Below are 14,858 nucleotides of genomic sequence, written 5' to 3' on the forward strand. Positions count from 1 at the left end.
AGTGCTATTAATGATGCACGGAAGTGTGGAGTCTGATGGTTTTGCATGGTTTGTGTGAAATAAACAGTGGAGCTCGGGTACTCAGCATGCTGCACATGCTCTATTGTATTCCTCCATGTAGGCTCTGTAAAGGCAATACAGAGACTTGAGGGTAGATATGTTGAGGTAGTGGTAACACAGCATGTGCCTGTATAAGTGCAAGTGTAACGTGATCAAATTCTACTTCACTGCCATCTGGTGGTGCGGATGCTCCACCCTTACAGAGAAGCACAAATCAGTGACATGATCCTTGTGGGTAGCTGATGAGTGGTAGCAAATGAACCACTGAGAAACCCTCAATGAGCAAAGCACCATACCACTGTCACTCTTGCACACTTGTCACTCTTGAACACATGCCCTTCTGTATTCCATATCCTTGTGTGTCACATTATCTACACCACCTATCACTTCCAAAGCACTCTTCTATTAAAAATACATTGTGCACCTGGCAGCCTGACTCCTCATCTCATCATGTAACCAGCTTTAGAGGAGCCCAGGTCAAAAATTACAAGTGAAGCCCCTGCCTTGCATTGAGAAAACCCAGTTAGACAGTGCACATACATGTGGTGTTGCCCACAACATTTTCTACAAAAATGCATAACGTATGTGTCATGAATCTGTGGTACATAACATTGCCGTCCTTGGGCTCAGGACCTCAGGCAGTCAAAATGGTCACTGACTCAAAAGTCCAAATTTACTAAGGCTTGGTACTAACACTCATGAACACCAATGCAACATTTTTTATGAAGGCGACATTAATGGAGTGGAACAGTGCAAACAACCATAATATTTTACGCAAAGTCCAATTTATTCAGATAGCCACACCAGGTTTTGCATATAAAATTAATGCCCACTAGAAGCATGTGCAAATATGTAGAAGTTTGCTCATTTCTATTTAAAAAAAGAAATTAGTATTGCACCGGTGCAGTAGTGCATATCACACATCCAATGAGTGGGAACCTTCTGAGTTTGTCTATGCTTTAGAATTTGCACTGGATTATTGTTAACCTTGGCCCCCTCTACTGGGTCACCCCTAAACTTTTACCCTCGCCCTCCTATTTTCTGAACTCGTCTTTGCTGGCCTTAGGACTTTGTGCACTTTACCACTGTTAACCAGTGCTAAAGTGCTTGAGCTCTCCCCTCTAAACATGGCAGGATTGGCTTCCACCCAATTGGCATATTTAAGTGCTACCATGCAGTGATTTTGTGTTATACTAAAATTCCAGTTAAAATTGGAGACCATTTCAAGCTTTTTAAATTATCCTTGATTGGCTCTTTTGCTTTTTCCAAATCTACACTCATTGCTACCTGACTGTCAGTGGTCATACCTGCAGTAATGGAACTTGAGCTGGCCAACCTTGAAAGTTACACTGTGGTGGATCTCAAACAGTTCTGTAAGGAAAAGGGACTGAAAATGAAGAAGGTCACCAACATCTTGGAGCTTAAGAAAGCTCTGAGGGCTGAGTGAAGAGTAGCCAAGTTAAGAATTATAACGGCCTGTACAACTTGATTCTCAAAGAGCACATGCTCAATACATGCTTTCCAGAGTTGCACCAGCATCTAGTGGACAGCAAGCTTAATGACCTCTGGAAAGGAAACTTGCTGAGGAGGCAGACCTTTGGGTCAGTACCAGAGTGCCCAAGAAGGTACCTGGTAATGACCCCAAGAAGGGTGATTCAGGTTCCCCGAGCAGGGTGAGGGGGAGGTTAAAGATGACACAGACAGGTCCCGGAGTAAGGCAGGGGAAAGGGTTCCCAAACCCTTCTGAGAAACAGGGGCGGTTCTGGTGGGTGGTGGTCCATGGTGAACCATTTCCAACACTGCTACTCTGAGTGCTCCCATTTAAAACACAAGCAGGGGGTCTCTACCCAAAGAAACCGCCCACTGGTGGGACCTCCACAGGAGTGGCTATTGTGGCATTAGGGGGACGTAGCCCCGAGGGGCAGGTCATAGACTATGCCATGGTCTCCCTCAGCTGGTAGGCACACTTAGAGAAGGAGCTTGTGATCCCTGAGGGTGGGAGTCATCACTTTCACAATGTGAAAGTTAATGGGATCCTTGTTACTGCTCCAGAGGACACTGGGGTAGCCAGACAATGACAGTAGAAAGGCTAGTTTCTCGAGAGCAGTACACCAGCCAGGTAGGTAGGGTAACTCAGGCCTAGGGCAGGACTTTTTTCGCAGCATAGCCCTGGTATCCCTGGAGTGAAGTGGGGAAGTGACCCAGAAGAGTGTCATAGTCAGCCCCAAAATGCCCATAGACTGCATTCTGGCAAATGAGTTGCCCCCGGTTTCAGGAGGAGAGCTTGGAGGGGATTCTGCTCATAGCGCCCTTACAGTTCAGTTTTCTGGGGGTACCACTCTCGTGTGGAGAGTACAGGAGCCCAGGTGGAGGGGCAGGGTGAGGGAGTACTCACCTCTGACTCCTCTTCAGCCTTAGGGTTCATATTCTAGGTTGAGTGGTCAGTCTCAGGCTACTATCCCTGGACTGGTGGGAAGGAGAATGGAAGTAGGGTGCCTAAAACTAGGGACTGTTGTTCCCACTCTCAGTGGTGGCCGGCATGGCTCGTGGGTGTGGGGTGGCCATAGGAGGTTGCGGGGGGTCATGGGGAGGTGTGTGGGGGTCGTGATTACGGGAGGGAGGATAACAAGAAAAAAAAATAACTTACCTTTCCGCCGGGTTCCGTGTCTCTGCTCTTGCCCTCCTGCCTCTGACTTCAGGAACAGGAAGCAGGCAGTCAGGCTCCCTCCCCTAAGCCAATCACAAGGCTGCAATGCAGCATTGTGATTGGTCTGAGCACCTTAAATGGCTCTCAGCCAGGGGCTGGAGGGGAAGGCATGTTTTCCATGCAGGCTGTAATGCAGCCTGCATGGAGAACGGGGAAAGTGTGCGTGACTGGTTTGAACAACCCTAAAGGGTCAACCAAACAGTCATTGCTCACTTAGGAGTGGGCAAACCACTCCTACCCTGTCCTGCTCTGAGAGAATAGCAGCCCCACCCACACACCCGCCCGCAAAGCAGCACAAACATAAAATGATAATACATTAAAGTTATCATTTTATGTTTTTGTTTCTCGCATTGCTTGAAAATAGTGAGGCGACGCTCCTCTGCCATATCAGAGGAGCCGCCACTGCCCACTCTGAGAAACCTCAGAGGTCAGGAAAAAATCAGGAGGTCATAGGGAACTCCTTGCTAGCCCTAAGGCTGGAAGAGAGACCTACCCAATGTCCCCGCTTGGAGCTTCCACCTGGCAGTAGATGGCCTTCGGCTTGGCTCTTGACACTGACATCTGTCAGTCCCCTCTGTTGATTGCTGTCTGTATGGCCACAGTTTTGAGACAGAAGTCTGATCCAAGGGGTAGAAAAGCCCACATCAGTGTGTTGGCCATGGTGGTACTGTCTGTCTATTGGGATACATAATTGGGAGCCATTTAAGGTTAGATGTTGCACAGACGGGGTCCACAAGTGAGATGAAAGGTTCCCAGTGGGTCAGTCTAGTGGCTCAGGAGAGTGCAGACAGAGAGAGCAGATTGAGTTTAGAGTGGCATAGAAATGACAAGTGAACCTGCATAACAGGGCCTCCATTCATGTTCTGTCACCTAAGCAGGGAATCCCATCAAGGTATTGATTAGTCTACCATGACTTTTGGCTGGAGGGGGTTGTGTTGGACTGGCCCTCTCTGCAGGGCCATATCCAAACTTTGTGCCCTCACCCTCCTGTTTTCAGAACTGTTTTTTGCTGGCATTAGGACTCTGTGCACTTTACCATTACTAGCCAGTTTTAAAGTTGACGTGCTCGCTCCTTAAAAAAGTAGAATTGCCTGAAACCCAATTGGCATATTTAATTTACTTGTAAGTCCCTAGTACAGTGGTCTGACGTGTGCCCAGTGCCAGTAAATTAAATGCTTCTTGTGGGCCTGCAGCACTGATTGTGCCACCCACTCAAGTAGTCATTTAAAGACGTCTAAGGCCTTCCATTGCAGCTCGCATGTACAGTTATAAACAGCCATTTCGACCTGGCAAAATTAACCTTTTGCCAGGCCTAACATTTTCTTCGTAATACATAATAGTCACCCCTAGGGTAGGCCACAGGGCACGGTTCAGTGTATTTAAAAAGTAGGGCGTGTACCTTTAAATTTCACACGTCCTGGTAGTGAAAAACTCTTGAATTTGTTCTTTACTATTGCAAAGCCTACCTCTCCCTAAGATAACATTGGAGTTACCATATTACATTTAGGAAGCTGTAACTTCCAAATGGGGGTAGGTAAACAGTTCATGTTTGGTGCCTCTGGAATTGTAATGAAAAATCATCCTTTATGGTAAGGTTGGATTTTGAATCCCAATTTTGAAAATGCCACTTTTAGAAAGTTAGCATTTTGCTGTCCTAAGCCATTTAGTGCTTTAAGCCTGTCTCTGGGTCACATGACTGGGTATAGATGGCAGTTGGCACTTGTGTATTCCTCCGAGACAGCCACACACAATTGAGAGCGTAGGTGTGCCTGGATGGGCCACCACTGGTAGAATGTGAGGGCGGAGTTAGACACAGCCCCACTTACACCTGAATAGGCTCTGTCCTGCCTTCACAAAAAAGATTGCAGAACCTCTGTGGTTAGTTTGGAGCCAGGGCAGGAGAGGCAGGAAACATGAGCACTTCAAAGGGAGTCCGCTTGAAGTTTCTTCCACTTCTAAATGGCACCAGATATAAATATTAGACCTCAGACACCAACCCTTCAGTCACCTCTGGACCTGTGGATACTGCTGCTGCTTTGCTGCCAAAAGGACTGCCATTCTGCTGCCCTGCTACTCTGCTGTATCCTGTCCGGATTGCTGTGTTGGACCGGCACCCTTCTTCCCAGGCTGAAATAACTCCAAGGGTCAGCCAGCTGACCTCCTCTTCTGAGCTACAGGGATATAACAAGCTCCAGAGCTCCCTGCAACTACCTAGCTGATCTGCAGCCTGGACCTGCCTGAGCCCTGCTGGCCTCTGTTGGAGTGAGTTCCTGACCTCCAAGTGGTGTCCTCCAGGTCCTGGACCCTTAATGTGGCATTAGTTGAGCTCCCTTGAAGTTTTAGGGTTCTTCATGAACGCCCGCCTGTGCCGCCCATCAATGCAACGTTCAGGTTAACCCAACTCTTCGCACTACAGTGATCGACAACGTCACCCGGCAACTCAAAGTCTGCACTACATGCCACGGCATCAACAGCTCGCTGTGATTTCTGAAGCAAAGCTCCAGCAAGGTTCATTTGTGACGCTGACAGGAACGTCGTGCTTCAGCGATACCATCTGCGACTCCCAGTCTGCTCTTCATGCTACATCGGCGACCATCCACAACACTCTCTTTGCTCCTCACAGCCCCTTCCACCCTGAACGGAACTTGTAGCTCTGGACTTTGTAGGTAACACTTCCAGCAGGACTAACTTGGTCCCTTTATCCAACTTGCACTCCATCGCATTCAGTCTGAGCCTGTGTGCCTTTCAACCGGTCTCGAACGACCACATACCCAACAAGCATTTGCAATGCAATAGGTCTCGCATTTATAAGAGTATGAGCTATTGGCATTGTAAAATTACAATGCCTTTTATTTATGTTTTGGTTTTAAAACAAATAAAAGGCATGGTCATTTACAATGTCAGTAGCATAAACTCGCATAAAAGCAGTGTGTGGAGTGCAGCAGTGTGCAGCGTGCAGCAGTGTGCGGCATGCAGCAGTGTGAGGTGTGTAGCAGTGTGTGGCGTGCAGCAGTGTGTGGCATGCAGCAGTGTGCGGCGTGCAGCAGTGTGTGGCGTGCAGCAGTGTTTCGTGTAGCAGTGTGAGGCATGCAGCACTGTGTGGCATGCAGCGGCATGCAGCATGCAGCAGTGAGTAATGCAGCAGTGTGTGGCGTGCAGCAGTGTGCGGCGTGCAGTGCAGTGTGTGGCGTGCAGCAGTGTGTGGCGTGCAGCAGTGTGTGGCGTGCAGCAGTGTGTGGCGTGCAGCAGTGTGTGGAGTGCAGCAGTGTGTGGCGTGCAGCGGTGTGTGGCGTGCAGCAGTGTGTGGCGTGCAGCAGTGTGTGGCGTGCAGCAGTGTGTGGCGTACAGCGGCATGCAGCAGTGTGTGGTGTGCAGCAGTGTGTGGCGTGCAGCAGTTTGGCATGTAGCAGTGTGCGGCATGCAGCAGTGCGGCGTGCAGCAGTGTGCGGCGTGCAGCAGTGTGCGGCGTGCAGCAGTGTGAGGCATGCAGCAGTGTGAGGCGTGCAGCAGTGTGAGGCGTGCAGCAGTGTGAGGCGTGCAGCAGTGTGTGGCGTGCAGCAGTGTGTGGCGTGCAGCAGTGTGAGGCGTGCAGCAGTGTGAGGCGTGCAGCAGTGTTTCGTGTAGCAGTGTGAGGCATGCAGCAGTGTGCGGCGTGCAGCAGTTTGCGGCGTGCAGCAGTGTGTGGCGTGCAGCAGTGTGTGGCGTGGTTTGTAAACAACAAGAAAAGCGGACATCAAAGGAAGGGTGGGAGGGAACGAGCATATGGGGTGTGAGTTATAACGAAAGTTAATTGTTGTAAGAGGGGATGCAGGAAGTGAGGCCGAGCGTGTGCTGGCGAAAGCAGTCTGCTGCTTTCAAGTCCGATGCCAGATGCCAGCTTCGCGCTTGAATGCCTCAGATGCACTGGCCATAAACCGCATTCCTAAGGTCTTGTGCCGCTTACTAAATCTCTCTGAATGCGTGAGGCGGTGCACGCGCAGGAAGTAGCTGGTGGCAAATGGAATGCGCGTGGTTGTGCGCGTAACCACCACCCGATCCGCCTGGGAAGCCTTTGGGAGCATTTTCTGAAGCCCCTACATAAGTCTCGCATGGCGATCGCTTACGCGATAGCCATGCGAGACCTAAAAATGGCACTTTGTGCTTTTTGGTGCAATTTTCACTGAAATCTTGCATAGCTCCAGTTCTGATAACTGATTTTTATTTTATTTTGGTCTTGTTTTGTTCATTAAAATACACTATATTTTTGAATTTAGAGTGGGATTCTTCTTATGTGGTGTTTTCACTTTATTGCTGTTTGAAGTTCTGCATAAATACTTTGCACATTGCGTCTAAGTTAAGCCTGACTACTACGTGCCAAGCTAAGCGAGGGTTGAGCACAGGTTAATTTGGGGTTTGCTTGTGATTTTACCCTGACAAGGATTGTGGTTGCTGCTTGAGTAGGATTTCACCCGCCTCAACCAGTAACACAATTTCTTACAAATATCACAGTACAAATCCTAGACACCTGCAGCATACAGTTCCCGCACCTGCAGCATACACTCCCCTTTTCACCATTGTGCCAGGCTGTGTGTCATGTAAGGCAGCCTTACTTGGGCCCCCCCCCAAAAAAGCTCAGGAGATTAAATCAGAAGCAGGCCAGTCTTTGTAGATATGGCATTGTGGTAGGTTTTCTCCCTTGTGCAATGCATCACATTATATCTATGCCGAATCGGGTACTCTTGTGCAGGAGGAAGAGTTCCTCTTGCAGGTCAGCATGTGTGATTTCTGCACATACGTGCCTACAGGCAACGGGACTAATTTCTGCATTAGGGTACGTGCTCTATCCAGGTTAGCTCTTTGACCGATTGCTGATTATATATTTATGGACGGGAAACGCTGCTGTTATTGGCTGGGAAACCAGACAACAAATTAATCAGGTCACGGTTTTCCCAACTCCCCTATCTAGTCAACGTAGGGGATAATACTCTAAAGTGATCCAAAATGTGACATTGCAGCCCTCTACAAAATGCCTAAAATAAATAAATAGTTAGAGAAAACTAACCGGGCATGTTACAAATGTAAATATCTATTATTTATATAGCGCTTAATGCATGAGGTAATGTGTTAGGCACTCCTGTTGCCATGAAGATGTGGTTATTGAAGCACTAGGCGATTAAGGCCTAGATTCTCAAAAGAATCACAGAATGCAGCACAGCAGCCAAAGATGCTGCACTATGTTGGTAACAGAGAGGGAGCAGTAGAACGCCATATCTATAGAGATATGGCACTCTCCTCCCCTTTCCCTAGCGCCTGCACTGATTTCAGCTGCCATGCGCCAGCCACACACCTTAGCTCCATAGTGCTAGGGTATGTGCGTGAGTCTACCATAGGTTTTTGTATTGGAAGGTTATTCATCCTGTATAAAATACTATGACTAGGCAAGTTTAAAAGTTTTTCCTACTTTGTATGTCTGCTGTACATTCCAGCATACATGCAAAGTCAGGAAAGCATGGAGAAATTAAACCTTTCTCGTGTTAATGCCTGATTTTCAGCGGCATACATTTTTGGTGCTAAAGCCTGTCTACTAATGTTAGTAGAAAAAGTTTAGTGTCAAAAACCATAATTTTTGTGCTTATCTAAAATTGCGACTACAAAGCCTTTCGTACATCATTAAAGGCTATTTTGTATTCGCAAACAGCCAAAATTTGTGATTTGCCCGATTTGCAAATGCAAAATTGTTTCGTACATGTGGCCCATAATCAATATTGTCCATATGTAGGGTTGCCACCTTTCTCAGAAAAAATACCCGCCATTTGTTTACATTTTACTATTCTGGGAGGGCTTGGAACGTGTACAAGAATGTGAATTTGTGTTAACTCCCCCGTTCTTTTTTTAGAAACTCTGGGGCACATGCAGGGCCGGGCTGGGAATCGAAACCGGCCCTGGCAAATTGCTCTGCCAGCCCCCCTGGGGGGTCAGGGGAGGTGCAGCCGAGCTGTTTGCTAGGGCCGGTTTTGGACAATGTTGTTACAGTGGGCCGATATTGCTGGTCCCCGGTAACAAAAACGGCCCCCAGGGGCCCAAAACCAGCCCTCACACTGGCGGCACACCGGGGAAATGCCCAGTGCCTGCTACTACCAGTCCGGCCCTGGGCACATGCATCAAGGATTTTTGCCTTCGCAAACGGGCCAATTCACAGAATCGGCCTTTTGCGAATGCAAAAAAGGGTTTTCACATGTATCAAACCAAAACTGCGATTCAGTAACATGCTACTGAATCGCAGAATGGATTTGCGATTCGCTATTAGGAAGGGCGTGTTCAGGGTGTCACTTCCTAATACCCAATCGCATCAGTATGCATGAATGTATTGTGACCGAAATGCGGTCGCAAAACATTCATATTTTACCACCTACTTCAAGTAGACGGTAACCCAATCACAAATGGAAAGGGGTGCCCAAGGGACCCCTTCCCATTTGTTAATTTTTGTAAAAGCATTTTTTAGGAGCAGGAAGTGGTCCCATGGACCACTGCCTGCTCTTAAGAAACAAGCATTTGCAATGCAATAAACTTCGGATTTGTGAGAGTTTGAGCTACTGGTACTGTAAATAACAATGCCTTTTATTTATGTGTTTTGAAAACCTGCAAGCGATGCATAAACACACAGTTTGTACTTATAGTCCTTGCTTACAAGAAGCAAGGCTGTCAGTAAAAGAGGCGCAGTTACTGCCAGCCTTGCTTCTCGTAAGCAACGACTATAAGTATAAAGTGCGTGTTTACGCACCACATGCAGGTTTTCAAAACACATAAATAAAAGGCATTGTCATTTACAGTGCCAATAGCTCAAACTCTCGTAAATGCGAAACCTATTGCATTGCAAATGCATTTTGCGCCTGTGGTATAAAAAGTTTTTAAAAAGCGTTGGGAGTGAGCGTGTCCTGCCTGCAACAGCAGGCAGGACAAAGCTATTTGAGAAAATAGTGCTCAGAAGCTGTAATTAAAGCTTACCGAGTAACAATACTTGTAACAGGGGATGTTGGCATGGGAGGTTACAAAATGAGACAAGGCGGTACTAATGAGGGTCTATTACGCCTATTGACCAATGAACAGCCACAGTTTACAGTGGACAATGACACAAGCCAATGAAAAAGATGGGGGGAGAGTGGGTAGAGCTTCAAGTCCCTACCTGAATACAGCATGCCTCACAGAGCAGCGCCTGCGCTGCCCAGACTCGACCTAAAAAGGAATTCGCTGTAAAAATATCTTTCAGTGAGTACACTCTTTGCTCAATGTAATTTAGTTAAGTTTCTATTACTACCTGCCCTTTTAGCTATTATTTCTATGTAGATTTAGTCCTTCAAGTAGTAAAAAGATCGCTTCCCAGAATATTTGAGTGTACATGGCTGAGACCCTGGTGATATTTTGATCTTTTAAGTGCCTTTGTACTCGAATTCTATGTCTCTCCATTTATATACTCTATTCAGCCTTTGTGTTTATATTTTCTGCTTTGAGTTTTGCCTATTTCTCAAACTAATCCAGATTTGCTTTATATGCCTTTTTTAATGTCCATATATCATCATCATCATCAAACAATCTTTATTCAGCTCACAAAACCATAAAAGAGAACATAGCATAAAAATCAATAAAGTGCACGTGTTAAAACTTAGCAGCAAATTTAACAAAGAATTCATAAGTTAATTCATAAAGTGACTGGGCGAAAAAGGAAAATATTAACAACAACGTGAGAGTAATCCGCTTGTAGAAATTAGTTCAAAAAATGAATTGTGCGTGAAAAGGGTGAAAATTAAGGCAACAAATAAATAACTCAGTCCCTTATGCAGCAAACACTCTCTTGTCTATAGCTCATTAAAAATACTAAAAACAGGTTCAAATAAATAAAACAAAGTCAAAACAATACTTGCCCACCCTATGTCATCTTCGAACCCTAATCCTCCTGCCTTCCATTTAATGTACTGTAGTTAAATGACCCAGTTTCCCTCTAACATGCCCCTTTTGAAGGTCCCGGCCTCTCTGTTCACTACTCTCTTCCCCATTTGATCCGCAGTTGTGAACAGTTGAGTCTGTTTTCCACACACATATACCCTCAATAGTCTCACCTTTGAGTGCACCCAGCTCACCTAAGCATGCACCTATGAAGCCGAATTTATAAATCCTCTCCAAGCTGTTGACTTTCAGAGGATCAGGACTGCTCACCACTGCAGCTCTGTAAAACATGGGTCTCTCTCAGTGCAAAGGTAGAGAAGCAGCAAAGCTTGACTGTTCATTCTCGAGCTCAACTGCACATAATACAAAGCATAGTTTCAATGAACCTCTATCAGGTCATACATTCACTGATTGAAAGTAATACATCGATGCAGGGGCTGATATCAGCGAAGAGAAGCAATGCTAAGATGTTTATGCTGAAGTTCTTGGAGTAAAAATCAACCTTTAGTTTAATTCACTGGGGGCAGGTGGAGACCTCAGATATCCACGAGCCATCCAAGACCTGCACACCCAGCCCTGTCATTTTAGTTCTGGGATAAGCTGAAGACATGTTGCTCTCTATTCACAATGAATGTGCTCTTTAGGTCAGCCCCGTTCAGCTAGTGGCTTGTTTTGGTGAAGCCCACGAGATGCTGCTCTTTTAATGTGTGTATATTTCATTTCGGGTCCGTCCACGACAGTCCACAGATGTGTACTATTTTTAATTGACAAGGAAAGGAATTGCACTTCTACACCTTGCAATAATGATATCTTGTATTGCTGATAAGTTGCTTTCTACCGCACCTCTGAAGCACTGTTAATGACAGATGTTACTATAACCCAACTTATCGCACTTATTTTATCGCCCTAGATCGAAGGCCGAGTCTGCCTTGCTGGAATTTGAATGTATGTCCTGTAGCCCACGGCATCTGTGCATTCATCTCATAGAGCCATTCTGCTGGCTTATGAGGGAAGGCCGATCAGAGTCCCTTTTGTATCTTACTGGTCAGCTCTCCCGGCAGTCTTGCTGTCAGTGGACAGAAGGCTCAGGGAGGCCGACAGCAGCCTTCTCCACACACGGTGAACTTTCCCAGAAGTGTACATTTAAGCAGCCCTTATGGGCGCCAGTGCTCCATTTGTAATAAAATTAGTGCCGGTGCCCAAAGCTCTGCTCAGAAAACTGCAGGTGGTGCTATTTGATGTTGGCGCCCGAATACCAAGGCTGCATAGTGTTTAGTTGACCTCATGGATCTGACACTTCCCGCACCTTTATCTCACTTGTGCAGGTTTCTGATTTCTCACTTTGCTCCTGTTTTTCAGTCTTTGTCTTCTTACAGCTTTTCTGTTTGTCTGTTTTTTGCTTTCATGACCGAAGTAAATGCCTGATGAGGACAAATAAGTCCTGGCCCCATATTTGCAAGGACACGAAAAGCCACCCTACATGGCTTTTTCTGTCTTTGTAAATATGGCCCCTTTACATGCAGCACTTTGTGTGAAAGGGGCACTCCATGGGTGTTGCTGTGGGTGTTCCGATGCAACACCCATGGAACCTGACACATTTCCAGATGTACAATAAATCGGAAACCTGGGAATGTGTCTGAATGCCACGCCTGCCCATGGGAGGCGTAGGGAGGCGCAACAAGGAGATATGTATTCATTTCTTCTCTTTTCTTTCCTATTTCTATGCTCAGCACACACAGAAAGAGGAAATTATACTAAATCATTAAAAAATCACGTTTTGAAACTTTTATGTGTGCTAATGCAGCACACAGAGAAGCTGACAAACACCATTTCATATTGTTTATGTGCAGGAAGGGACACCTTCCTACGATCATAAGAGGGGATTTCCTCGTTCTTTAAAAGTGCTGCAGCTTGGTGCTGCGGCACTTTCTTGTTAATGAGGCCCTAAATGTCTGCTTATCCATCAGAAGTTTCCTCATCTAGGCATGCCGTTCAACACAATTCCATTTCTTCAGTAAAGGTTCTTGAAAATGGCCTTCCTCAGAGAATGATTTTCGTAAAATTAACACACACTGACCTTGGGAGGCGAACTGTAAAGGCGTCTAATTTGAATTTTTTCTACACTTTGCTGGACTCCTCTGCAGCTTCTGTAGCAGATAATCCTGCCCTGCTGTCCGTCTCCCTAATTGAGCTACATGATGTCTGCTCACTCCCTTGGTCCCCCTCGTAGCGCTAGATTCTTTAGGCACAGTGCAGGTCAGGGTGAAAAAAGGTGGCCCTGTATAGCTGTCTAAATATCCTGGTCTGTAGTCTGGTTCGAGTGCCAGCCCTTTAGTGAAATATTAGGTGTGTCCTGCAGGGGCATTGGCTTTTGTAAGTGTGCAGGTGTGCTCTGGAAGTATTCAAAGGAGTAAGTCTCGGCCTTCCTAGTTAGTGTGAGGAGCATGTAGGCACATAGCCTGTGGGGCACACTTTTGGGGCCAACCCTGGCATGGGTTACCAGGAGAAACTAGATATTGTCCTTCGGAAGGGCTACGAGGTCTGGCATTAGGCCAGGTCTCTGCCACCACCTAGCAGAGTTCCTGAGGACACCTAGGTGACACCTTGTCCTCATTAGGTGTGAAGCACAGAGAATGGAGAGTAGGCGCTGGAATCCACAGCCTCTGATTTCTCTGTAGTCAGTAGGTGGGTGATGCAGTGCAAGTTACTACCGTTAGGGCATCCACCCCGGTTGGTGAGAATATGCTACTGAGAGGGCCCTGTTTCAATGGCCAAGAGGAAGGACTTGTTCCAGACATTGGACCATAACTACACAGCCATAGTGTAAATGTAGAAAAATGCAATTTTTCGGTGGAGGCCTGGCGGGAGTGGGGGGCTGAGGTGAAACAGTCCTCACATCTGCTTACCTATCCCCGTGCGGATCCACTACATTTTGTCCTACTATCCCATAGTAGACATGGTACACTACGGGGCAGATTTGCTATTGTTTCACGCAAAGCAGGGCAGCAAGTAAAGTTGCTGCGCTGCGTTGTGTGAAATGATATTAAAATATGCCACACTTTTACTCTCTTGTTGCGCTGGCGTAATTCAGGCAGCCTAGCACCAACACAGGCTCCCTTGCACCATGCACCGGGTGTCTGCATTACGGGCAGGATTGTTTTTGCGCAGGATGGCATAACTTCCTGCACAAAATAATCCAAAGAGGATGTGACGCAAGGGCAACACGAAGGCTTATTAAATCTGGGCCTGCTGGATCATGCATTGGAAACAAAGAGCTGCATCTGCCCTTGGTGATTGGAGAGGAACGCAACATGATTTTTGTGAGCGAGAGCCGCAGGGGCCAGTGTATATGAGATGAGCATTTAAAAAAAAAAAAAAATGTATTAAGCTTTTCTTCCATATCCTCTTACATTTCAGATTATACAATAGAGCCTTGCAATAGTTTCATAATTACAGTGTATACAGGACAATAATAGCTTTAGTCCATTATATTCTCACACAGTAAGGCGTGTTCAAATCTCAATATAGTATTTTATCATTACGTCCTCTGAGATACCTGGTATAGAAGTTCCGTTCATGTCTCTTATACAACCATTAGTTTTGCGAGCTCTTTCTTTCCGAGGCATGACTTCTTGTTCTTGTAAAATCGATTACCTAACCAACTTCCTCTCCTCCCCTTCCCTCCCCCAGATGTGCCTTAGCGTAATAAGTTTCTATTCATTTTACCCTATGCAGGTTCATTCTGTGGGTTCATTCAATTATCTCCTGTTAGTTATGGTGAAATAGTATATTCTTGACCACCCTTGATCTCCCTCCCCTAAGGCCTCGCCCGTTCTACTTTGTCCTCTTCATTAGGTGGGTGTTTTAGTTATGTCACTAATGTTTCCCAATCTTTTGGCTGTTTCCAGGGATTCCCTCCCTCGTCTGGCTTTACCCAATCTTACTTTTTCCTCATATGTCGCCCATCTTGTAAATTCCTTTTCCCACCGCCCCAGCCAGGGTCCCCCCCTGGGATTTTCCAGTTTCTTGTGATCTCTCTTTTGGCTATCAGGAAGGACAAATCTTGGAACCTACTTGTGACTTTAACCCTGGATGTGTGTGGGAATCAGTGTAAGAGACAGTATCCTGATGTTACTTGTACCTCTTTCTCTGTTATTTCCGCTATCGACGT

Source organism: Triturus cristatus, chromosome 7 (assembly GCF_964204655.1).
Source record: "Triturus cristatus chromosome 7, aTriCri1.1, whole genome shotgun sequence".
In the NCBI taxonomy this organism is placed as follows: domain Eukaryota; kingdom Metazoa; phylum Chordata; class Amphibia; order Caudata; family Salamandridae; genus Triturus; species Triturus cristatus.